The 24,780-nt window shown below is 40.5% G+C and overlaps 3 non-coding genes across 3 annotated transcripts; all 3 read left to right on the top strand.

The window, feature by feature from the left end:
* Positions 1-10,677: 10,677 nt before the first annotated feature.
* Positions 10,678-10,771, top strand: TRNAI-UAU (transfer RNA isoleucine (anticodon UAU)). Its single transcript has 2 exons — positions 10,678-10,715; positions 10,736-10,771. It is a non-coding gene; the product is annotated as a tRNA-Ile (tRNA).
* A 5,536-nt stretch (positions 10,772-16,307) lies between these two features.
* On the top strand, positions 16,308-16,389 carry TRNAS-GCU (transfer RNA serine (anticodon GCU)). The gene has a single exon. It is a non-coding gene; the product is annotated as a tRNA-Ser (tRNA).
* An 8,091-nt stretch (positions 16,390-24,480) lies between these two features.
* Positions 24,481-24,552, top strand: TRNAP-CGG (transfer RNA proline (anticodon CGG)). The gene has a single exon. It is a non-coding gene; the product is annotated as a tRNA-Pro (tRNA).
* The last annotated feature ends 228 nt before the right edge of the window (positions 24,553-24,780 follow it).

Here is a 24,780-nt window from a genome sequence, read left to right as displayed (position 1 = left end):
GGATCTTGCTCTTTCCTTGTACGCCTAGGGTGCAGAGCACACCCCTCATTTCGGCATTTATCACATTGTTGTGAACAGCTGTTTGCTCAGTGGTGCTCCCCACTCAATTGTATATTTCTTAAGGCCAGCATGCTCCGTATCTACAATGACTAATTTTACATTAAAAGTTTGCATGCATGAACGAAGTGTTGAGAAAAATGCCTGTAAGCATCAGGAAAACAGTTTATGGTACAGGTAGGCATCACGAGTCTGTGATTCAGTGCTGTCTCAACCCAGATGTTTAAATGGAAGAGCAAAGGCATGCTATGTACAGCGGCAGAATTCTAGTTTCCTGAATATACTTTGAGGCTCATGGTGGCTGTTTATGTACTCAGGGGTGGAGGCTGGGCATGTGTCCATTAAGTCTGAAGCCAGTGACAATCAGACAGTAGGACTGGGCTGGAGCTACTGGCTGAGAAGTAGGCCTTCTAAGTGAAGAGAATGCAGAGTCTGCTGACAGCAATGAAAAAACTTAGTGAACCAAGGGCGCACCAGACCAATATTTTTAATATCATTTATGTAGCTTGTTTCGAGTTTTTCATAATGCCAATGATCAGGAGGACTTAGAACACAATTCTTACAGAACTATAAGACATCTAGCCTGAAGATTCCTCCCCAATAAAGGACACTTTCGGTAATAGCTCTACAATTATTTGAACGACAGCATTCAACTGACTTACAATGGATTTACTATCATACATGACAAGTCAAAAAGGTAGGGAGTCTATGAGCCTCATTAATTCAGTAACTCTATGATGTTATTCAGAACCAAGATTATTTGAATGACCGAGTCTTTGCATTATGTCATTCTCACTATATGGATCTTATACACCAGCTGGTTTCCTTGTAGTACTTCTGACTTTCACAATATCAAGATAAACTCCAGGAAAATAAGCAGACTTCTTTATTGTATCTCTTGTTAACAACAACTTCTCTTATACATTCCTTAGTGGATTTCCCCCTCACATTGGCTAGCTTTGTATCACACATTCTTACCTAATCCAAGTACTGCCAAGAATGTGACCACTGTGATCAGTTAGATCAATCATAACTCTGCCTATGCAGCTGAGATAGGGTCCACCTCCTGCAAAGCCAAGGCAGTATAGAAAAGGTTATGTGAATGAAATCATGTTTCTGTTCGAGAGGAGGAATAGGGGCTCTGCTGTTGTTAACTGGCGGTGGAACAAACAAGCAATATTAGTTGCTATACCCTACACCATTCCCATATTTGAAATAAAATGAAGTAGGCATTTTTTAGTTGTTCAGGACCTTCATTCCTTACCTTGTTAGCTCACATTGAGGTAGGAGACAGTGGGCCTCTGGTCCAGACACTTGGTGTTTGTCGAGTGGAATAAAATGGAGCCTTTGTTCTCACCCAGACACTCCAAGAACAAAGCTAAAAGTTGAGCTCTGATAAAGAGATAAGCTGCCCACTCCTAAGATTAAGGAAGACTTCCTTGTCTATACACACGCAGGAAGGGCTTCTTGCGGGTCGAAAAGGGAGTGGGCCCCATTTCATAATAAGTGTGGACACACTTATTAGGCCTCTGTGGTGGGATCCATCTTAGAAAAATGTCGCGCACACATCTTGGAGAGGATCCATGGACCAGTCAGATGTGAAGAAAGGAGCAAGAAACTTGGCCAAAGGTAACAAAGACCCTGAAGGACTGTCCTATATAAGTGGTTTACATCACCTCCTTTCTGAGCTCCTTCACACTCAGGTCGCCTGCACTCCTCTCCGGGTGTGTATCTCTGCCTCGCTTCTGAGTGAGATAGAAGCTAGTTTTCTATCTAAGTTAGTTAGTCTTCTATCTAAGCTAGTTAGGTAGAAGCCGTTTTCCTGTGTGCTCTCCCATACATTGTGCTGTGTCTCTAATAATAAACTTTGGGCCTGTTTTTACAGTTTCTGACTCCTTGAAACACTCTTGCTTTCAAACAGGAGCAAGAGCCAGGGCCACTTTGCTTCTAACTTCTAGCCCCCAGTGGTCTAGTGGCTAGAACTTTCAGTTTTCATCCAGGTTCCCCAGGTTTACTTTCTGGGCAGGAAACTAAGATCTCTTTTCAGGACTGCTCACTGCTCTCCCTCTGAGATCATTTGGTACCAAAACCCAGGAGTTCAAGGCAAACTGCCGGTCCTGTCCAAACTGCTGACTGGAGACTCCTTCCTTTCACTCTATGATTTGCTTTCATACCTTACTTGCACAGCAAGGTTTCTTTCTTTCTTTTTTTTTTTTTTATCTAATACTTTAACACCCTCTTGGGGAAGGACTAACTGAACCCTCGTTGCTGCCAAGCCCACTGTTGTCAGCGTCAACATTAGACATAAGTTTCCAGAGCTAACCATTACAAAAAGCATCTGATATACAGCTTATATTCAGTATTTGTATTTAGAACAAGTACATTAGTTGTCATGATTACATGTTGTTGTTCAGTTGCTAAGTCGTGTCTGACTCTGTGATCCCCATGGGACTGCAGCATGCCAGGCTTCCCTGTCCTTCATTATCACCTGGAGTTTGTTTAAGATCATGTCCTTTGAGTCACTGATGCTATCTAAACATCTCACCCTTCACCATCTCACTCTTCTCCTTTTTCCTTCAATCTTTCCCAGCATAAAGGTCTTTTCCAATGTGTTGGCTCTTTGTATCAAATGGCCAAAGTATTGGAGTATCAGCTTCAGCATCAATCCTTCCAATGACTATTCAGGGGTTATTTCCTTTAGGATTGACTGGTTTGATCTCTTCATAGTCCAAGGGACTCTCAAGAGTCTCTCATGATGACATATTGACTTATAAATCAGAATTGTATAAGAGTGGTTATTAATAATGCCATACATCACAGATCTTATCATGACTGCATAGTAAAATGACACTACAGTTTCTGAATTTAAAGTGTTAGAGGCTAACAAGTGTATAATAGTGTAGAGATCTAAAGTTCAACCTTAAACAGCTCCAGAGCAGGGCAGGAGACTTAAATTCCTAACTCTGGAAATCAGTAATTTATGCTACCTAAATTTGTCTACAAAAGATATAATGCTCACTGATCCCCAGGTTTATTTTTGCAGCTTCTTTAACAGCTGACATTTTAAATTTATTTCTCCATCACAATCTGTTCCTTTCCAGCATAAACATAGTTGAACACTTTCTGTCTTAAAATTTACTGTTTTTTTGTATGTTTAAAGATTTTTCTTTTTAATATTTATTGGAATATCATTGATTTACAATGTTGTGTTTGTTTTGGGAGTACAGCAAAATGAAAGTTATATATGTTTAAAAATCTTTTTTTTTTAAAGATACTTTTCCCCTATAGTCCATTACAGAGTACTGAGTAGAATTCCCTGCGCTACAGAGCAGGTGCTTATTTCACTCCAGGCAAGCACACTGGAGTGGGCTGCCATTTCCTCAACGGGATCTTCCCAATTCAGGGCTGGAAACTGGGTCTCCTGTATCACAGGCAGTTTCTTTACTGAGCCGCCAGGGACTTCCCAGCAGAATGGAAGTACAGCAATTAACTCTGGAGGGGAAGTCAGGAGAAGTTTTTCTTGCTATCACATTTGACTTTAATCTTGAAGGAGAAACAAATTTGACCTTGTAAAGAAGGAGGAAATAAAAAGCCAGAGTATTCAGTATTTGTATGAGGAGAAGTTACAAAAGGTCTGTTTGAGGAAAGCAGTTTCTTGAGGTAGAACTACAGTTTTAATTGGCATAGAGAAGAGGAGCTGGAGGAGCAGGAAAAGTAGCTGTAAAGACAGCTTGTTGGGGCGCACTAGAGGCTTATAATATACCAGCAATATTATTTTTTTCTAGATATGGTGGTTAATTTCTTATCCTTCCAACTGTACATATTTTGATAATTTTTGCTTATGTGACACGTATGAGATGCATCACAATAAAAAAAAATTAAAACGTTTTAAAAGATAGGTTGGTGCCAATTTGTAAATACCTTTATTTGTCCAGATAATCAAGATAAAAAATTTATCCTGAAGACAGAAGAAGGCAAAATAGGTCTTCAAGGAGAACATTCTCAGCTCTCGGTTTGAGGAAGATCAAATTGGGCAGTATTCGTAGAGGTAGATCAAAGTGCAGGGAGAGGCCACGTGTAGAGACACCATGGTCTGAGCAGGAATAACAAAGGCCTGGTCCAGATAACTAGGTGTGAGGAGGGCTCAGAGAGGGGAACAGAGGTTTGGTTGCGGTGGAAGTGACAGGCTTTGATGATTCATTGAAAGTGACGAACAAATGGAATTTAGGATAGTGGATCTGTGGACTTTAGTATTTATGGATCAGGAAATTCCATTAACCTTTAATAAATAGTGGGGGAAAAGTATCTTGAAGGAAATGAGTTCCAATTCCAGTCCCCAACATCTCTCATGCAACCCTAATTATATCAGAACTTTCTGTGAGTCTATGAGCCACCTCTGCATCTTTTCCAATATATTCATTTCATGTTGTTGTTGAGGTAGTTTGGATAAGGTTTTGTTACATGCAACAACATATTAGTCTGAACAATACAAAAGGCCTGAACAATACAGTAGTTATAAGCTTCCACTCATAAAATTCCTCAGGGAAAATTTTTTTTTTTAATCAAAACTAAGTCTTCACAGGAGAAAGTTTTGTTACTGTTTAAAAAAAAAAAAAAATCTATTTCCAGGAGACCAGGAATACCAGTGAGAGGGTTGGGAGGTCTTCAAGGTGAGGCAAAGTTTTTTCACTTCAAGTCCCCAGAGCCAAACACACTCAGCCATCCCCACATCCCAACTGTGTCTTCTCTCTAATGAAAGATCTGAGTTCCTGGAATCCTAATCCATATCTGAATAATGATTAGTAACAAGTCAATTCTTTCTAGTCTTAGTAATTAAACAACAGTGTGTGCATAGCTGTGAAGTCTTGAATTACAGGGTAGACATGATTTTTCTTCAGAAATTAGCCTTCTTACCATCACTGACGTTGGGCTAGCCATCTCTACCCGGTATCCTTTCTGTGACTGAGTTCCCATTGTCCACTGAGAGTTGCATGGGTTTCACTTGGATTGGTTGTACTAAGACACACTGAAGCCAACAATGATGGGTGCTGCACAAGCAGAGAATTCCTGAGGAAAGGGTGATCATGTTAAAGAGGAAAATGACTATAACTTGATATTTACTATGCAATTTAGTTTCTAAACAGGATTAACAAACGACAGTATGGTCTAGGACCTAAAGTACCAATCTGTCAATACCAGTCTTCACCCCACTCACCCTTTACTCTACTACAATCTTTCTTATAATTTCTCTCTCAATCTCCAAGACATGGTTCTTACAGTATGTACAGGAGAATGGATTCTATGTCTTCTATAAAGGCAACATTCTAACACTGTAGAGTAGGAGGAGCTGCAATGAGCAAATGAAATATCATTGCACCAAATCCATGTCTGAAATTTAGCAGTACTCAAGTGAAATACTTGAGACTTGAGACACCATGAATATAACTGTTCTGAATTCAGTTCCTACCCCCACAAACTCCCTAAGCCCTAAGAACACTCACCAGATAAGAAAAACAGTATGGTGCTGAATATGAGGAGGAAAGAGGGGTAGAGAAAGGTGATTTTCGTGTTCTTATAAATGTTAGTTGTTTTCAAAATATACAGATAATGCAGTAGTAGTGCAAGGAACACACAGATACCTGTTTTGCAGAAAAAAAAGGAGGGGGGTGGACAACAACCCATCTGGTTAGTTTAATCTATGACCATAGGGCTAATTTCCAAGACTTAAGTTGTTGCTTTAACTCCCCATACTCTATATTTCTTTCCTTTTGTTGTCATTCCATTTGTTGTCATTGTATTACCTTTGCCCTTAACAGTCCCTCAACTGTTTCTAAGAGGTTATGCCAATGGACTACCACCCCAGCCCAGAACCAGAATGACTGAAGGGATCCTCTTCGTTTCATCCCTTACCTGTGATGAAGAAGGTGGTTGTGAAGATGAAGTACTGTTTCCGGGTATCAGGAAGGGAATGCGGGAAGGCCAGGAGTATAAAGCTCAGGAAGAAGGAGAGAAGAAGGGCGCTGATCATGAAAATTTGACCAAATATGTAGTAGTCTGAATTAGGGAGGGAGAGGGGAGAGAGGCCAGGAGCTCCCTCTAGGGCCCCCTTCTTTCTGGGTCTGAATCCCCAGAATACTAAAAAAGCAGTGGTAGGAATCAATGGCAACTGGTGGGAAGCTTAGGGATGGAAGGAGAAGTAAGCTGCCAAAAGATCTAAAATAGTGATTCTAGCTGGGCTGGTATCCCTTGAGAGGCCTGGTCCCCTGGCTCATTCTGAAATGAGCCACTGTTACTGGTGGGCTTATAATTGCTTCCTTCAGGTATGCTGGGGCAGAAAAAGAGGTTGAAACTTCTGGGAAGGGACAGGGTTGAAGCAGGGCTCTCCCTTTCAAGGCCAGAACTTACTTGATTTTGATGGTGGAACCCAACATTTGATCTCGTCACTGCATATTGCAAAGAGAGCACTGAAGAAGGATTGGTTTGAGTTTTCTATCTTCACCCAGGTTGAGAGGTTGAAGGCCCACCAGAGAAGGGCAGAACCAGTGAAACTGCAGATGAGGATAAGAACTCGGTATGGTTTAACTATCCCACATTTCACACAAAAGGGTGCTGACTGAAAAAAGGGAAAGGGGAGGCGAATGAGTTAGATGCCCTCAGTTACTTTGGGATTTCTCTCCATTCTGAAACACCCGTACAAGCCCATATAAGTCCAACCTCCTTGCCTTTCATAACCAGGCTTGCAGAACTCCCCTTCTCATCTCTTAACCAAATTCTCCCCAGGTCACAGACTGACCCTATGTCCCTCACCAACAAGAACTGATATGTTTCTCCTTTTTTCTTTATATCGTGTCTAAACCACTTGGACACAACCATCCACAACTCTGTTTTGTTACTATGCTTTTCCTGGGTGGCTGGGTATTGTGTCTCACCGCCCACACTAGAAGTCCCTGGAGAACAATAGCACTGAATTCTTAATTTTCCACTACGTTTAGCATAGTGCTTTACAGTAGTAAGATCTCAGTGAATATTTGTTAACAGAAAGGAAAAAAAAAATGTGCACACCAAATACATTCCCTAGTAATGTCAAGAGAAGTAAAAATTTTCCTATGCTCTGCAGTCTCAACATTGCCCTCCATCATCACTCCCCTCAAATCATAGCCCCTTTCCCCTCTTCTTTTACTGTTAAAGATCCAAGATTACCTTTTCTCTTATTTCTTCTTTTAATATATCTGTTTCAGTTTTCATCTTTTGATTACATTTTGTTTTCTATAGTACTTTTTAACACTGAGGCCCATCCTAGCTTTCTCTTCAGGAGTAGAACCTTGTGGTCCCTTCCTATCTCCTCATTGGCAGAAATGTTTAGTGACATCATAAGTATGTGAACTCTACATCCCAACAGAAATGTGAGATCCTATCCTGCTGGCCCTGTTTTTTAAAAAAATATGTTATTTCCACCCCTTCCACCCAGCAATGCCTTTGTTTCCTTTGGTACACGCATGCCTCAGAAGTTATGGTTTGTGCCCTTAGTTCTGACTTCTAATATGGAATAGGCAGGAATACTATATCACTGCACAAGATTAAAGAATCCTTGATAGAGAGAAAACAGGATAATCAGGAAAATAATTGAAAGATTTAAGTGGAAACCAGCTTTGTGTTAACAGTACAGTGGTTCACACTACACTCTTCAATTCCTTCACCCAAATGATGAAGACATGAAGTACTTTCTAATCTCAACCTTGTTGCCTAACATACTACTTGGCAATGATGGACACTCTGTGTGTTTTTTGATAAATGAATTAACAAATAAATGGATAAATGAAAGTAAGACAAGACAGAGGGCTCCTAAGAACCTCTGTTTAAAAATTTCTTAAATGTAAGCTCTGGGAGGGCAGAGATTTTGTCTATTCTATTCACTTATGGATTCCGGCACAAGGCAGGTGTTAAGTAAATATTTGTTCAATGAATGACTAATCTAGGAGCAAAAGGATCATCTTTAGGATAGAGGGTTGATATATCTGTTAGTTTCTCTTAGTTGGATTTTTGTTGTATGTGCACTACATATTTCTAGAATAAACTAGGCTGTTAGAGTGTGCAACAGTCATATATTTCCAGCTTAGAATTATAGGTTTATGTGTCAATCAGTAGAACTATTAAAAGAAGATAGCATGATAACGCTATTTGTTGAAAAAAGAAGGATTATTCATGAAATCAGAGGAAACAAAGTGAAGATTGCTTTAGACAATCCAGCCCTGAGACCTAGGAAAAGTAGTTATTGCAAGATGATATCTTTAAGACTCAATGTTGGCAGAAGGCCCCATTGAAAAGAGTGCCATATTTTATCCTCAGCTTTGAACTGACCCCAGAAAACAAAGTACATGGGTAAACAGATTTCTGTTAATGTCAGAAAAGGAATAAAGGGAAACTATAAATATATTTAGCAAGCAAATTGTTTACTTTAAACAGTTGTCATCTACTCTCTCCCTCATAGACAACCTCTCGGTCTAAATATTTTAAAAAATGGTTAATTTTTTCACTTGAAGCCACATACTCCCTTAAATAAGACAATTCTTTGTTTAAAATGGCTTGGAAAAGAAATCAAGTATGAGAAGCTAGAGCCAGAGAAAAGTATAATCGCTTAGTCGTATTCAACTCTTCCTGACACCATGGACTATAGTCTACCAGACTTTTCTATCCACGGAATTCCCCAGCAAGAATACTGGAGTGGGTAACACAGGATCAAACCCAGGTCTCCCACATTACAGGCGGATTCTTTACCATCTTAGTCACCAGGGAAGCCCCAAGGGCAGAGAACCTGGATTCACATCTTAGTTTTGCCACTTACTTTTTGGCCAAGTCACTTCTTTTAGTAAGAGATTACTGCCAAATTTGCTGAATGTGATAAAGGTATTGCATGTACATTATAAAAAGGGAAAGTGGAATAAAATTTAAAAAAAATTGTTATCTCTAAGGTATACAGAATGAAGAAGTTAGGGTGAGATGATATAGGTTTTACCTTAAAATACTTCCACTCCCACCTTTCATCACCTACCCCTGACCACCCAACAAAAATAGTGAAAAGATGGAGGGAATAAGATTAGTAAAATGTTGGTTGTAAAATCAATTACATGTGAGTTCATTACCTAATTATGTCAACTTCATTATGTTTGAAAATTTCCATAGGTTTACAAATAGAAATTTGACATCTCAGTCACCTAAAGGGCTAGAAGCTAATTTCTTTTTCTTTAGTAAACAATCTGCTCACATGAGTGACAATGCTGTCTGCTCTCTATTATATTCAAATGTGTTCACTAATACATTTTTAAAATTGTATGACTTTTCTGGGTTTCTTACATATAAACTCCACAAGAGATTGATCGTTTTGTTCATTTACACTTATTCTTTTTTTAATCACAGAAAGTGATTAGAGACTATCATTTATATATTACTTCAATAAAAAAAATCTACCTCTGTAGGATTGCTATGTAACTAGATTGAGGAAGTAAATGTAAAAGTACTTTTAAAAAAAGAAGTCCTATATAAACTCTACTTCAAATCATCATCATAGTTACTATTGGAAATTGAATCCTTTGCTCCTTCTTTAAACATCATACTAAAATTTGATATTAAGTATTGCTCCATGGAGATCCCTATTAGCTTATTAAGAAAACTAACTTAAAAAAGTAAAATAAGACAGTTTTAAAGAATCTTGCTAAGTTGCTTCAGTCGTGTCCCACTCTGTGAGACCCCATAGACGGCAGCCCACCAGGCTCCCCTGTCCCTGGGATTCTCCAGGCAAGAACACTGGTGTGGGTTGCCATTTCCTTCTCCAATGCAGGACAGTATAAAAATTTACATACCAAGTGGTTTGTATTCTTGCCAAAATTTAAAATCTAGCAGCACACAGGCTAGAATGAGTTATCATTGCTTGAAACTATATACTTGGATTCATAACATTTAAAAGTCAACTGGGTCACCGCTGGCTGATGGTACAAATACGTTTTAGAGTCAAATACTGTATTCTTAAGTCATCCAAATATTGCATTTTAAAAGAGTCAAAGACTTTCAACAAGACGTATGTATACCTTGGGGATAAACTGTCTTCCAAATCGTGAAAGAAGATTGCCACCTAACTGAAGAGAACTAAGTAAACGTGCCCTGGAAGCCACAGGAATTCTGGGTGCTCGCACACTTTGAGATAACCTGCAATCGGCTTCGTGGTTCTCCCACCTTCACCCCCTCCCCAGGCTCAGACAGGAAACCTTCTTCTGACGCCCCAAGGAAAAGCATCCCGGAGAGAGGCAAAAGGAAGGACTCCGGGATCCACGCAGCAGCAGAAGTTCGCCAGCGCAGTCAGCCCCCCAAATGTCTTTCTCGGAATGCTCGAGGCAGTCAGTCTCCCGAGTGTCTGCACTTTTCGCAGTTGTGTTCAAAGTATCCACCCTCGTTTCCGCTAGCAGAGCACCCTCTGCCCTTCAGGATTGGTGGCTGGGTGGGGTCTGCAGCTGAACTTCAGTCTTTGTGCTCAGGGTGCAGCTGCAGGACTCAGAGACGGTGGTGGCGGAGCTGCAGGGACTGGGGTGCATAGGCCGTGTAATGAGTGACCGGAAGCAGGGCACAAGAGCTCCAGTGGCGCAATCGGTTAGCGCGCGGTACTTATACAGCAGTATGTGTGCGAGTGATGCCGAGGTTGTGAGTTCGATCCTCACCTGGAGCATTGTTTTGACAACATCTCTGAGACGCCTTTCTGCTCTCCTTTCCTACTACACCATCTTTGATGTGTTTGAATTTGTCCTATACAGTTTATTCTTACCTGTTCCTTAGTACTGTTAGAACCAAGCAAAGACTTTGTTGTGCTGCAGTGGGCTAGCTTCTGTAATTCTTTATCCCCCACCTTGTCTTATAAAGTGAAAGTCACTCAGTCGTGTCCATCTCTTTGCGACACCAAGGACTGTAGTCCATGGAATTCTCTAAGCCAGGGAGTCTTTCCCTTCTCCAGGGGGTCTTTCCAACCCAGGGATCCAACCCAGGTCTCCCTCATTGCTGGCGGATTGCCACAAGGAAAGCCCCCTTGTATTGTAAGCTGATTTCTAATAAAGAACATCCACCCCCATCTTTGGTCTTGTAACCCTCGTTCTTCAGGTATCCTCTGGCGAGTACTTGAAAATCACTAATTTGTGATCACTAACCTGGAGCCAGACAGCCTGGAATGTGAAGTCAAGTGAGCATTAGGAAGCATCACTACTGCATAAAGCTAGTAGACGTCATGAAATTCCAGTTGAGCTATTTCAAATCCTAAAAGATGATGCTGTGAAAGTGCTGCATTCAATATGCCATCAAATTTGGAAATCTCAGCAGTGGCCACAGAACTGGAAAAGGTCAGTTTTCATTCCAATCCCCCAAAAAAGGCAATGCCAAAGAATGCTCAAATTACCCCACAGCTACACTCATCTCACATGTTAGCAAAGTGATGCTCAAAATTTTCCAAGCCAGGCTTCAACAGGACGAGAACCGAGAACTTCCAGATATTCAAGCTGGATTTAGAAAAGGCAGAGGAACCAGAGATCAATTTGTCAACATCCGTTGGGTCAGCAAAAGAGTTCCAGAAAAGCATCTACTTCTGCTTTATTGACTACACCAAAGAGTTCCAGAAAAGCATCTACTTCTGCCTTATTGACTACACCTAAGCCTGTGTGGATCACAACAAACTGTGGAAAATTCTTAAAGAGATAGGAATACCAGACCACCTCACCTGCCTCTTGAGAAATCTGTATGCAGGTCAGGAAGCAACAGTTAGAACTGGACATGGAACAACAGGCTGGTTCCAAATTGGGAAAGGAGTACGTCAAGGCTGTATATTGTCACCCTGCTTATTTAACTAATATGCAGAGTACATCATGTGAAATGCCAGGCTGGATGAAGCACAAGCTGGAATCAAGATTGCTGGGAGAAATATCAATAACCTCAGGTATGCAAATGACACCACCCTTATGGGAGAAAACAAAGAAGAACTAAAGAACCTCTTGATGAAAGTGAAAAAGGGAAGTGAAAAAGTTGACTTAAAGCTCAACACTCAGAAAACTATGATCATGGCATCCATTCCCACCACTTCATGGCAAATAGATGGGGAAACAATGGAAACAGCGACAGACTATATTTTCTTGGGCTCCAAAATTAGTGCAGATGGTGACTACAGCCATGAAATTAAAAGATGCTTGCTCCTTGGAAGAAAAGTTATGAACAACCTAGACAGCTTATTTAAAAGCAGAGACATTACTTTGCCAACAAAGATCCATCTAGTCAAAGCTGTGGTTTTTCCAGTAGTCATGTATGGATGTGAGAGTTGGACTATAAAGAAAGCTGAGTGCTGAAGAACTGATGCTTTTGAACTGTGGTGTTGGAGAAGACTCTTGAGAACCCCTTGGACAGCAAGGAGATCAAGCCAGTTCATCCTAAAGGAAATCAGTCCTGAATATTCATTGGAAGGACTGATGCTGAAGCTGAAACTCCAATAAACTTTGGCCACCTGATTCGAAGAACTGACTCATTGGAAAAGACCCTGATGCTGGGAAAGACTGAAGGTGGGAGAAGAAGGGGATGACAGAGGATGAGATGGCTGGATTGCATCACCGACTCACTGGACATGAGTTTGAGAAAGCTCCGGGAGTTGGTGATGGATAGGGAAGCCTGGCGTGCTGCAGTCCATGGGGTCACAAAGAGTCGGACACAAAGAGCAACTGAACTGAATTGAACTGAAAATAACTTCCCAGAGGTGAATTAGCAAAATGAATCAGTTGTATTCTGGGTTGTTTTTTTTTTTAATGAAGACATTGCCCTCATTAGCTAATCATCTCCCAAAGCCCCTGCCTCCTAATACCATCTCCCTGATCATTGCATTTTCAACATATGAATTTTAAAGGGACACAAATATTCAGACCATAGCACATAGAAAACAGTAAATCTACTAACATATTTTCAAATGCATTTTTTTGAATAAAAAGAAAAATGTAGTCAGAGCATAATGTAGTCAGAAAATAATGAAAAGGAATTATCAGCTTAAAGTTTATATGATTCTATCAAGACTCCACTTAGGTTTCAGTTCTAATCCTTAAAAGGTTTTATGATTACAGAGAATAAAATAAATTCCACAAGGAATTTTTTCCCACTGCCTTCTTGTTTTCCTCATTAAATGTTATCACTTGCTCTGGATTTGTTCCCCCACCACTGTGCCCCTGTCTTGGGTGCTGTAGAATGGTAAGCAATCTAACAGAAAAGAAAAAAATGAACATTTTAACTACCTCCCTTAAGATACCCAGTTATTCCTGGCTTTGAATCTGCCTCATAAGTGGTTTACCCAAAACTGGAGGAGGCAGGCATTGATCCCACTACCCCTCTCTCTGGTAAAGCTAGTGTTCTGCCATTTGAGCCAATTCTGTCTTCAGCCAATGACAGCAGTTGTCAATTTCATCTCTCTATCCAAATTTTTTTCAGACCCTTCAGGATCCATTGGTGACTATATGCTCATCAAAGCCAAATTGTATGGAATGGAATTGAGACAGTTCATAAGCAGCCTTGGACAGGCATCCTGAACCACCAAGCAAAGGAAAGTGAAAAACAGCTAGACCTGGAAGTTACTCTAGAAAAGGTCTAGCTTTGCGGTACTTTAATTTCCTGGACCTCTCTGCAGAGGAAGAAGAGGCCCTGTGCAGGACAACTGGGTTCATTATTTAGGTCTCTCTGATTGCTCTGTGGTTCTCTTTTGTGATGAGAGCCAGGCCATCACTGAATAGAACATTTTAGAAACTTCTGCAGATAGAAAGAAAAGCAATGCTCAAGCACAGCCGCACAGTCCAGGCTTTTCCACATGTGGCTTGTGAAAAAATAAGAACTACTCTCACATATTTTCCCCAAAGAAGATACTTGGATTTTCCTCAAATACATTGCTACCAAATAGAGAATGCAGCCAAAGTGTGACTGCAAGAGGGCAGAGGAGGCTGGTGAGAGAGGGTAGAGGTCTGTCACCAGGGGGTGACAATCAGGTGGTTGATAGTTGTTAAAGACTTTTTAGCAGGCTTTATAGTATGCTCAGGATCTTGGTTTTCAGTCCTTGATGTCTGGGTAGACAGAGGGCTGGAACAGGCGTGCTGGTTACTTAAGCAGAAGACCTCTAACATCCAGGGGGCATGGCCAGAGAGTGAGATAACTCAGTTCGAGGTATTTGAGAGCTAAATCACCATGAGAAGCCTAGAACTGGATACCTAAAGAGGGAAGAAGTGAAAGCGATGAGGAACAATTATAGACTGAATCTTGATGTTTAAATGCTGGAGAAGAGCAGACTATTAGGAAGGTAGTAGTCTTGAACTTGCAAGCTTATGCTACTCAAGACTTGCACTTTTGTAGAAATTCACTAAGAATAATTTTGCTTCTTGTTTTAAGCACCAACCATCTCATTTTAAACAGCTAAATCTAGAATCATTCCTACTTTGTAGAGTTTTAATGACAAGAGCAAATAAATAGAAACATAGGTAATAGCATTATAAACAAACAAAGACTATTGTCCTCTCCTCACTGTTGTTCCTGAAAACAGTGGCAGAATTGGCTGATTGAAAATGATTTATCCAACAAATTATACTCTAGAAGTTTTGAAATGAACACTAGTAAATACTCTAGTAAGTATTCTTATTGAACAAATGAAAGGATATACAAAATAATACACTGTCTGAGATTAACATTGCAATAATATGGAAAACCAATTTGACAACATGTTGATAATTGTTAAAGCATGTATCAGGCATACTTGAGACACTTAACTCTTTCCTATTCTCTTAATAATTTCTTTTGGGACTTTAATTAGATATACGGTAGAACTTCTCTCCTAACCTTAATTTTTCTTATCCCTCTTCCCTAATTTCCAACTATTTGTATCAGTGGATAGTATTTTACATAGTTCCCTCAAATCTTACTTTCAGTTTCCTAATTCTCTCTTCTGTTCTATCTAATAAATCTGTTTATGTATATGTTTTCAGTGTTTTGAGTTTCAAATTCCTCTTTAATAATTTCAAATATGTGAGTTAGTGTATTATTTTCCCAATGATTCACCACTACTTCCTGAGAAAGGACTATGTATTTTTGACATTTTTTTGTTGTTGTTAATTATACTGTCCTTCCTTGTGAAAAGAATATAACTCCTTTATCCTTTGCTATCAGAATTGACAACAGGATGAGTCATATGATTACTTTGCAGGCCTCCTTGCCTTTGCTCAGGCCCTTTCGTCTCAGCCTGAGACAACCGCATTCTTCGCGCCCACTAGAAAACTTGCTGGTCAAGACTCGCCTTTAATATTACCTTCTTTTCGCAGGCACTTATGATCGATCTGAGTAGTCAGAATTACTTCCTATTCTTATTCGTTCATCTGTCTGTTGTGTTTATTCTTATGAAACAAGGAAGTGGATGGAGCTGAACACTACCCACCTCCCCTATCCCCCTCCCGCCTTTCTTTCTTTGAATTATTTCTCGCTAGTGGTGTTTCTTGCTGTTTTCAGTACCAGAACGCCTGGAAAATCTAGTGAAATTGGACAAACTCTCCTTAGAAAACACTCAGGTAGCGAGTGAGGAGGATCAGAATTCGTGGTTCCTCTGATGAGGATGACCGGGGAGAAGAGCACCGCGAAGCTAATGATTCTTCTCTATGCAATTTCACCCTGAACTTTTGAAAAAGAGTCAGTAACACTGAACAGAAATTGAGCCCTACTCAGATCCATCGTCTAATTATCCAGACTGTTTTATTAACCACAAATTAGGAGTCCAAATTCGCCAGCTTCGCTAAGGTCGACTCCCGTGGACCCGGCTCTGGGAATCTTTGCCCCGGTGGACTTCCGGCAGCGCGCTCGAACCCGGGACCAGGCTCCCCTGACAGCAAACTGTGGTTCAGTCCAGGTTCAGTCCCTGCCGGGACTTGGCGCTGAGGCGCCTCCTGCCGGGGACGAGACAGCCCCAGAAAGGGAGTGAAAGCCCAGGCAACTGTGTTTCTACCACGTCCCCACCACTTTTACTAAGACTCCTGTGAAAGCTAAGCCTGTTTTTTTTCCCCCTCGTAGCAGCTTTTGCAATCCGGTGCTTTGTCCATTTGCGTGGAAGCTACGTCTCCAGACATCTCCAAACCATCTCCTTCCTAAACATCATTCTGTCTAGGGTAGACGGTTCCCAAGTGTAAACTCTGAAATAAAGCACACCAAGAAACAAGAAACACGACGACGAGGTGGCCGAGTGGTTAAGGCGATGGACTGCTAATCCATTGTGCTTTGCACGCGTGGGTTCGAATCCCATCTTCGTCGGGGGTGTACTTTTGATAGGAGCAATCGGGTGTGTTTTCGAAAGCTTCCTTGCATTTCCAGTTGGGTCACGCTCTCTTAAAGTATTTGTTCAGTATTCTGAGTTTGGCCTGATAAAGGCTACCTCCCTCTCCATTTTCTATTAACTCTGTCATATTTCCCTCCCCTTTAAAACTGTGAAAGTTTCTACATTTAAGGCGCTGACTGCCTAGAACAGGTTTTGAAGATTATTCCTCAGCTTTAACCAATCCAACATATTGTTCTCTTGACATTTAGCAGACTCCTTGCAGGAGCTTTTGTTTTCAACCAGTTCATGATTAGGAGAATTAATTGGCTAAGGGTTTTGAACTCTATATAGGCTCAGACAGTGAAGAATCCGGGTTTGATCCTGGGGCTGCAAGATCCCCTGGAGAAGGGAATGACAACCCACTCCAGTATTCTTGCCTTGGAAATCCCATGGATGGAGGAGTCACGTGGGCTGTGGGGTCTCAAAGAGTCTGACACAATTGAGTGACTAACACTTTGAACTCTATGTATCTTTTTAACCAGTAACCAATTTTGTTTCCAAATTTGTTGTTTATTATTTTCTTCCAATGCTGCCATTCATACTTGAGTAAGCCAGGTTCTTCCTTACAAAGGACAATCTAGTTTCACAATGATTTTAGTATATTTATACAACATTAGAGCACAGGGTTCAGTTCACTTCAGTTCAGTCACTCAGTTGTGTCTGACTCTTTGCAACCCCATGGACTGCAGCATGCCAGGCTTTCTTGTCCATCACCAACTCCCGGAGCTTGCTCAAACTTGTATTCATCGAGTTTGTGATGCCATCTAACCATCTCATGCTCTATTGTCTCCTTCTCCTCCTGCCTTCAATCTTGCCCAGCATCAGGGTCTTTTCCAATGAGTCAGTTCTTCGCATCAGGTGGCCAAATTATTGGAGCATCAACTTCAGCATCAGTCCTTCCAATGAATATTCAGAATTGATTTTCTTTAGGATTGACTGGTTTGATCTCCTTGCTGTCCAAGGGACTCTCAAAGGTCTTCTCCAACACCACAGTTCAAAAAGCATCAGTTCTTCAGCACTCAGCTTTCTTTATAGTCCAACTCTCACATCCATACATGACTACTGGAAAAACCGTAGCTTTGAATAGACAGACTTTTGTTGGTAAGGTAATGTCTCTGCTTTTTAATATGCTGTCTAGGTTGGTCATAGCTTCTCTTTTAAGAAGCAAGCATCTTTTAATTTCATGGCCACAGTCACCATCTGCAGTGATTTTGGCACCCAAGAAGTATAGGGTATGTCTGCATAAATGTTTCAAGTCTATCCAATTAGGAGAACGATTGGAGGTTTTTTCCCTCTTCAAATTTCAAATAGTTTTTTCCTATTACATTATCTTCTCTTTTCAAATTATTATCTTTAACATTATTTAGTAAAAACATGTTTTCTAAACTCTTCTTTTTTGGAAAAAAAAGTAAAGGTAAAAGCATTTTATTGTGGCAATTTTAAAACACATTGAAAATTAGACATAATATTTTAAAATATCTGCAAACTCAACTCATCTCAGATCTTCAAATAACCCCCTCTACTCCCTGACCTGGCCTATAGGTCTCCTGGTTTGCTTTTCCCACTTCCTCTCTTTGGGAAATTAAAAAATCATCAGGAAACTGAAACTTGGTAGCAACTTCTTCATATCCGCTCCCACCCACCCCCACTCCCCCCAAGCCTGCGGTACCTCCCCCATCCCGGCACTCCCAGTGATTACCATCTACAAACTTCATTAAGCCTGATTGAAAACTTTGACGTTTGCAGTCTTTGGCTATTTATGAAGAAGAGAAAAACAACTGCATTAACGGAAACGGAATTTATGGATCTTTTAAACCAGCACCAGTGACCTCTTTTGTTATCTTCTAGACACTGTCTTGGAGAAGGAAATGGCAACCCACTCCAGTATTCTTGCCTGGAGAATCCCAGGGATGGAGGAGCCTGCGGTCTATGGGGTTGCACAGAGTTGGACACAACTGAAGCGACTTAGCAGCAGCAGCAGCAGACACTGTCTATCATGGGTATCCAGTATCCTTCTTCCAACACTGAATGATTTTTCATTATCAATGAATATGGTAGTTTTAAATTATTATTAAGATGGCCACTTTAGGTTCTCAAATGTTTCTTCCAAATTGTTCCTGACATTTGGTGTGAATGGAAGGTGTGGCAGGAGTCTGCATGAGTGCTAAGACTCTTCGGTTGTATCTGACTTTGTGCCACCCTATGGACCATAGCCAGCCAGGCTCCTCTGTCCATGGACTTCTCTAAGCAAGTACTGGAGTGGGTTGCCATTTCCTTCTCCAGTAATCGAAATAGGAAACCTGAATCTCTTGGAGAGCTGTGCTGTGGCAACTGCTCATCCTCACAGTGCCTCCTACTCATTATTAACCATTTACTATAATTGACTTTGGAATGTTTCCGGGCTCAGCAACTTATGATGCATTAGGGAGAGGAGAGAGATGTTCTCTAGGGCTAAGGAGCCCTTTGTGTGTGTGTGTGTGTGTGTGTGTGTGTGTGTGTGTGTGTGTGTGTGTGTGTTAGTTGCTTAGTCGTGTCCAACTCTTTGCGACTCCATGGACTGTAGCCTACCAGGCTCCCTCATCCATGGAATTTTCCAGGCAAGAGAACTGGAATGGGTTGCCATTTCCTTCTTCAAGGAGCCCTTTTCCCATGTTGAAGTCAAAGCTTAGGATGTTGACATCTTGACAACAGTGAGAGTTAGGCTCTGAATACTGGGGCTTGGGAAAATATAAACAGGGCCTGGCTGGTGCTATTCTGCCAAAACACCACCTAATGCTGCACAGAGCTACCAAGGTGAGTATACCTAACAACTATGGATGAGACTGCCTTTGTCTTTGGAAGGGAGGCTATTTGGGGTAAGGCTGGTGAGGAACAGTCTGTAAGAGAGGAGTCTGAGCTCTTTTGTCACTTACTGGAGAGGAAGGTGCCAGACTCAGGGAAAGAACAGCTGATCATTTCCCAGCTGCCATCCAGAAACATCTGCTTTTTTCTGGTCCATGAAGGAGTTGACCCGCTAGATTTTTCAGGGCAGTATCTGATTTTAACCCATTTTGAAAGTCTCAAACCAGAAAAATGCTTACTAGTGACATATATAGATATAGATATACAGGTGCATACGTGCTCAGTTGCTTCAATTGTGTCCAGCCCTGTGCAACCCAATGGACTATAGCCAGCCAGGCTCCTCTGTCCATGGCACTCTCCAGGCAAGAATACTGGAGTGAGTTGCCAGGGGATCTTTCCGACCCAGTAATTGAACCCAGGTCTCTTGTATCTCCTGCATTGGCAACTCTCTTCTTGATGTTGAACCCATGTTCCTTAATTACAGACTTGAAAAATAATCTCACTAGTGAAGACTTAAACATCACTAGGCTGCCTGGACAGATATCTCACTGAACTTTGGGGTTATGCTGGTTCTCATACAGCAAGGCTGTGCCAAAAAACTTCAGGAGGAGTAAATCATGTTCCCAGATTGCCTTTAGTTGATCCTTAAATGCCAGCTGTAAAAGCCTTGCAAAGGTTTTTGTTTGTTCTTTTAAGAAATATATGTAACTTCTCATCTCTCCCAGCAACCAGAGTAAAAGTATCACCTGCCCAGTCCATCTTGTAAATAGCAAAGAAAAAATCCTCATTCCGAAAACTGCTATGGATGTCTCAGAGTGGGGTGCCTGTCAAGTAACTACTTAATCAGAAACAGAGAAAGAGGAAATGTAAATTTTTCAGAGTTTATTGTGTCTCTTGAAAGATGACACATGTTTCTTATTGGAGCTGATAACATTAATGGGAATCTTGAAATTCAAATCGACCCATTTATTTGAGGAGATACTGAGGTCCCTAATAAAGATATCATTCAACATGGGTTGACTTGAGTTCTCAGGTCATCAGCTTTTTAAATTCATAGAGAAGAAGAATCTCCTCAAGTGTCCCTCCTAATTGTCCCCTAACTTCTTCTGCATCATTAACATGCACTTTCACAATGATAATTCCATGCTTCATATGATTATTTACTTATAAACTGTTTATTTAATATTATTTTACAGGCACAAAGCCTGGTGATTTAAATAATAGGCAGTGAGTGAAATACCAATAACCTCAGATATGCAGATGACACCACTCTTATGGCAGAAAGTGAAGAACTAAAGAGCCTCTTGATGAAAGTGAAAGAGGAGAGTGAAAAAGGTGGCTTAAAGCTCAACGTTCAGAAAACTAAGATCATGGCATCCAGTCCCATCACTTCATGGCAAATAGATGGGGAAACAGTGGAAACAGTGGCTGACTTTATTTTTCTGGGCTCCAAAATCACTGCAGATGGTGACTGCAGCCATGAAATTAAAAGATGCTTACTCCTTGGAAGGAAAGTTATGACCAACCTAGACAGCATATTAAAAAGCAGAAATATTACTTTGGCAACAAAGGTCTGTCTAGTCAAGACTATGGTTTTTCCACTGGTCATGTATGGATGTGAGAGTTGGACTATAAAGAAAGCTGAGTGGCGAAGAATTGATGCTTTTGAACTGTGGTGTTGGAGAACACTCTTGAGAGTCCCTTGGACTGCAAGGGGATCCAACCAGTCCATCCTAGGGGAGATTGGTCCTGGGTGTTCATTGGAAAGACTGATGTTGAAGCTGAAACTCCAGTACTTTGGCCACCTGATGCGAAGAGCTGACTCATTGGAAAAGACCCTGGTGCTGGGAAAGATTGAGAGCATGAGGAGAAGGGGATGACAGAGGTTGAGATGGTTGGATGGCATCACTGGCTCAATGGACATGGGTTTGGGTGGACTCCAGGAGTTGGTGATGGACAGGGAGGCCTGGTGCGCTATGGTTCATGGGGTCACAAAGAGTTGGACATGACTGAGCGACTGAACTGAACTAAGTAAGTTACCCATGTAGTTTATATATCCAGGCCTCACACTTAAGTGGAGGGTGAAAAACAAGAAGCAACGGCATCACAGTTCAATGAGTTCAGTGAGAGCTTATTACGCAAGGGAAGTCTAAGCTTGTGTCTTAATCTGTTCAGGCAGCTATAAAAAAACATCATAGACTGGGTAGTTTAAATCACGTGTATGTGGTTGTGTGAAACATTCAAAAGTCATAGAATCAGGTATATTGTGTAATGTGGGAGAGAAATAATGTGCTGGACATGTAGATATTGGAGTCACCACCTTCTATAAATTAACTGAGAGAGCAGAAAAATAAAGTGACAAACAGAAAGGGCACGAATTAAAAAGAATGCATAAACAGAACCATGTACTTTTACTCTTCACTGTTCCAGCTATTCTTTTCCTTTTTAGTAAACCAGAAAGAAGCCACAGACATGAGATACATCATCCTTATATATTTGTTTTTTCCAAAAGGTTTTTCCTGGGACTGTCCATGAAATTAGAAGATGATTTGGAGTGATCTCATCCAGGGAATAGTTTTCCTATTACTATATCTGGCATTGGAGGGAACTTCTATTTGTTTGTGGCGATGTATTTGTGTCTGTCACAAGAAGAGAGAAAAAAACCTGTAGACCTTATTCTTATTCACCTGCCTTTTGCTTACACAATGACACTTTGTACCAAAGGAATCTCAGATATAATATCAGCTTTTCATTTCAGTAACTCTCCATGTGGTGGCGGTTGTAAAGCTGTGGTGTATCTGGTGAGAGTGGCACGTGGTCTTTCAATCTGTACCATCTGTCTCCTCAGCGTGGTTCAAGTCATCACCAGTAGTCCTAGGACTACTTTATGGAGAAAGCTCAAGCCACTGACTGCATGGCAAGTTCTTCCCTATCTCCTCCTCTTCTGGATCCTTAATTTCCTGATAAGCTCTAACTTGCTCCACTACATCACAACAGTCAATAGTATGAACAAATCTGGAAATAAACCATATGCTGAGTATTGCTGTATGCTACTGTCTAGGCAAATAATTAAGTGGCTTTCCTTACTATCATGTCTCTGCAGGACATCTTCCAGGTTCTCATGGGCTGGAACAGTGGGTACATGGCTTTTCATCTGTATAAGCAGTATAAATATGGCCTCTAATTTCAGAGCTCCAGATTTCCAAAACACTCCACCCCAGAAATCAGAGCTACTCAAAGTGTTCTCATTCTCATGATCTCTTTCTTTTTCTTTTATTGGACAGATTCCATTTTTTCCTCCTATTTAGGTTTGTTCTTGATTAAATAATAACATATTATCAAATATTAAAATATTTCTAACATTTGGCTATGCTAGTCTCAGCCTCTTCGTGTTGATCAGCAGGAATGTCTACCTAGCTAACTGCTAGCACACTGGAAAACTGGGAAAACTGCTTTTTATATGGATTCCTCTAATAACTAAAGTAAGATTATTTAGTCACTTTTATTTTGCCCAGAAAAAATTCTGTCCAGAATAAATTAGAGGCTAAGACTTGTAATAAAGATAAAGGACACAGTTTTGTGACGTTAGGTTCGTTAACAGGATGACTCAATCCATTATTTTAAAGTATTTAAGTTCTGAAAAAGCCTTAAAATATGCATCTGGGAGGTTTGAATTTTTCTTTTTTTACCTCTCACTTTCTATCACCCAATTTTGAAGCTGTTACCTAACACAGTAGGCTCGGGAGAAGAGAAAATTGGGTGCATTTCTCAAAGGATAACCAAAATAAAAATCAAGAAATACAGAGTGAGAGTGAGGGTGGAAAGTAAACCACTTCCTTGTAATTTCATCCTGTTGTAGTCACTGCCTGTCCCACGGAATTCATGGAACCTTCAGTGGTGGAAAAAAAATTCAGAGTTGTAATCTATGTGCCTACTACGCAGACTAGGACTCGAATTCTAGGACTCGAATTCTATATCCTCAGTTTAAAATGTTGATGTAATCTTGACCGAACTACAGAAACTGTAAAGTATCTTAGAATTAAAAGATAAAAGAATCTGTAACTGCCATGTGAGTTATTTCATGTCCTTTTGAGGATTAATTCAGGCACTCTCTGATTACATGCAAAACACCAGCCTTTAATGTGCACTTTGTATAAAATTCCAATTTTTATGCCTTTCAAATATATATTCCATCTTTGCTGATCAAAAGTTTCTGCATACATGGTATTATGGGTAAAGTAGAAAAACATTGGTAAGAAACTTTATTAAAAAGTTAATTGAGTTGATGAACCAGCTTTCAAAGGAGCTGGCACTTCAAATTCCTTTCTCTGAATCCTTACTGAAATGCCAAAACTTTCTTCTAAAGCTAAAGATACATACAAGAGGCAGCCAAACTAAGCATTCATCTGCCAGCATTGCCTTTTTTCCAGCGAAGTCTTCTGAGAAACTCAGAAAGCAGGGATGCCAATCTATAAAGAATTTGAAGACAGCTGCTTGCACCAAAGAGATCTTTGGGAATCTTTTTCTAAAGTGTTAGATCTTTGAAGGATTTTGTTCTTAGTTCTGGCAGAATATAGAGATTTCAAAGTCATAAAACAGATGCAAAAACAATGACCTGTACTTGGGGTACAATACTGTTTTAGGGGACCACATATGAAAATAATATCTTGACAAAAATGCTTACTTATGACTAAGCAAGTTTTCAGGGGACTTGTCAAAGAAAATGTCAATTTCCTCTATGAAAGTGAAGTATAGAAAACTAATATGAATGTTACTCAAATTGTTTGTCACATCACGAAGTACATATTGAAATTTGGAATATATACTTAGACAAATTACGAATAAAATCTGAAACTAACAATATTGTGGGTCAGTTATATTTCAATTTAAAAAATGTGGTTCAAAAACAGAGTACTTTCCTAATGTGACCTTTATGATGTAATCTTGTCAGTTAAGTCATAGATTAGTATACAGGTGGAACTCACTTTGTAGTGGTTACTGTATAACTGACAGGAGGAAGGATGAAAACTTTAGTAACTTGGGCCTAAATTAAAAGGTCATCATAAGACCCCCAAATGTATATTAGTTGTCATTTAAATATAGGGGGCTCATACTTGATTCCGTGTGGGGGCAAAAAAATTGATTCTGGTTCTTATATTAAAGATGGGAATATGGACCACGTAAGTGGCTCGTTGGTCTAGGGGTATGATTCTCGCTTCGGGTGCGAGAGGTCCCGGGTTCAAATCCCGGACGAGCCCGTTTCTTTTTCGAACAATTCCAATAAATAATGAGGAAAAGTATTTTCTCTAATATTCTTGCCAAAATGATGGGATTTCATTGCATTGACAATGGGATTGTCTTCGGAGCAGCTGGGTACTTAGTTCCAGATCCCCTTGATTGGGAGGTATCTGGAGTGTTGATTCTAGTTTGAAGACGCCCCCTCCCCGCCTCCCCGCCGCCCGCCGCCCCCCCCCCAGCCCCCAACC

The sequence above is a fragment of the Ovis aries genome, chromosome 20 (genome assembly GCF_016772045.2).
Source record: "Ovis aries strain OAR_USU_Benz2616 breed Rambouillet chromosome 20, ARS-UI_Ramb_v3.0, whole genome shotgun sequence".
Classification (NCBI taxonomy): domain Eukaryota; kingdom Metazoa; phylum Chordata; class Mammalia; order Artiodactyla; family Bovidae; genus Ovis; species Ovis aries.
Note: the sequence above shows the minus strand (reverse complement) of the source record. Positions and strands in the feature narration are given on the sequence as shown.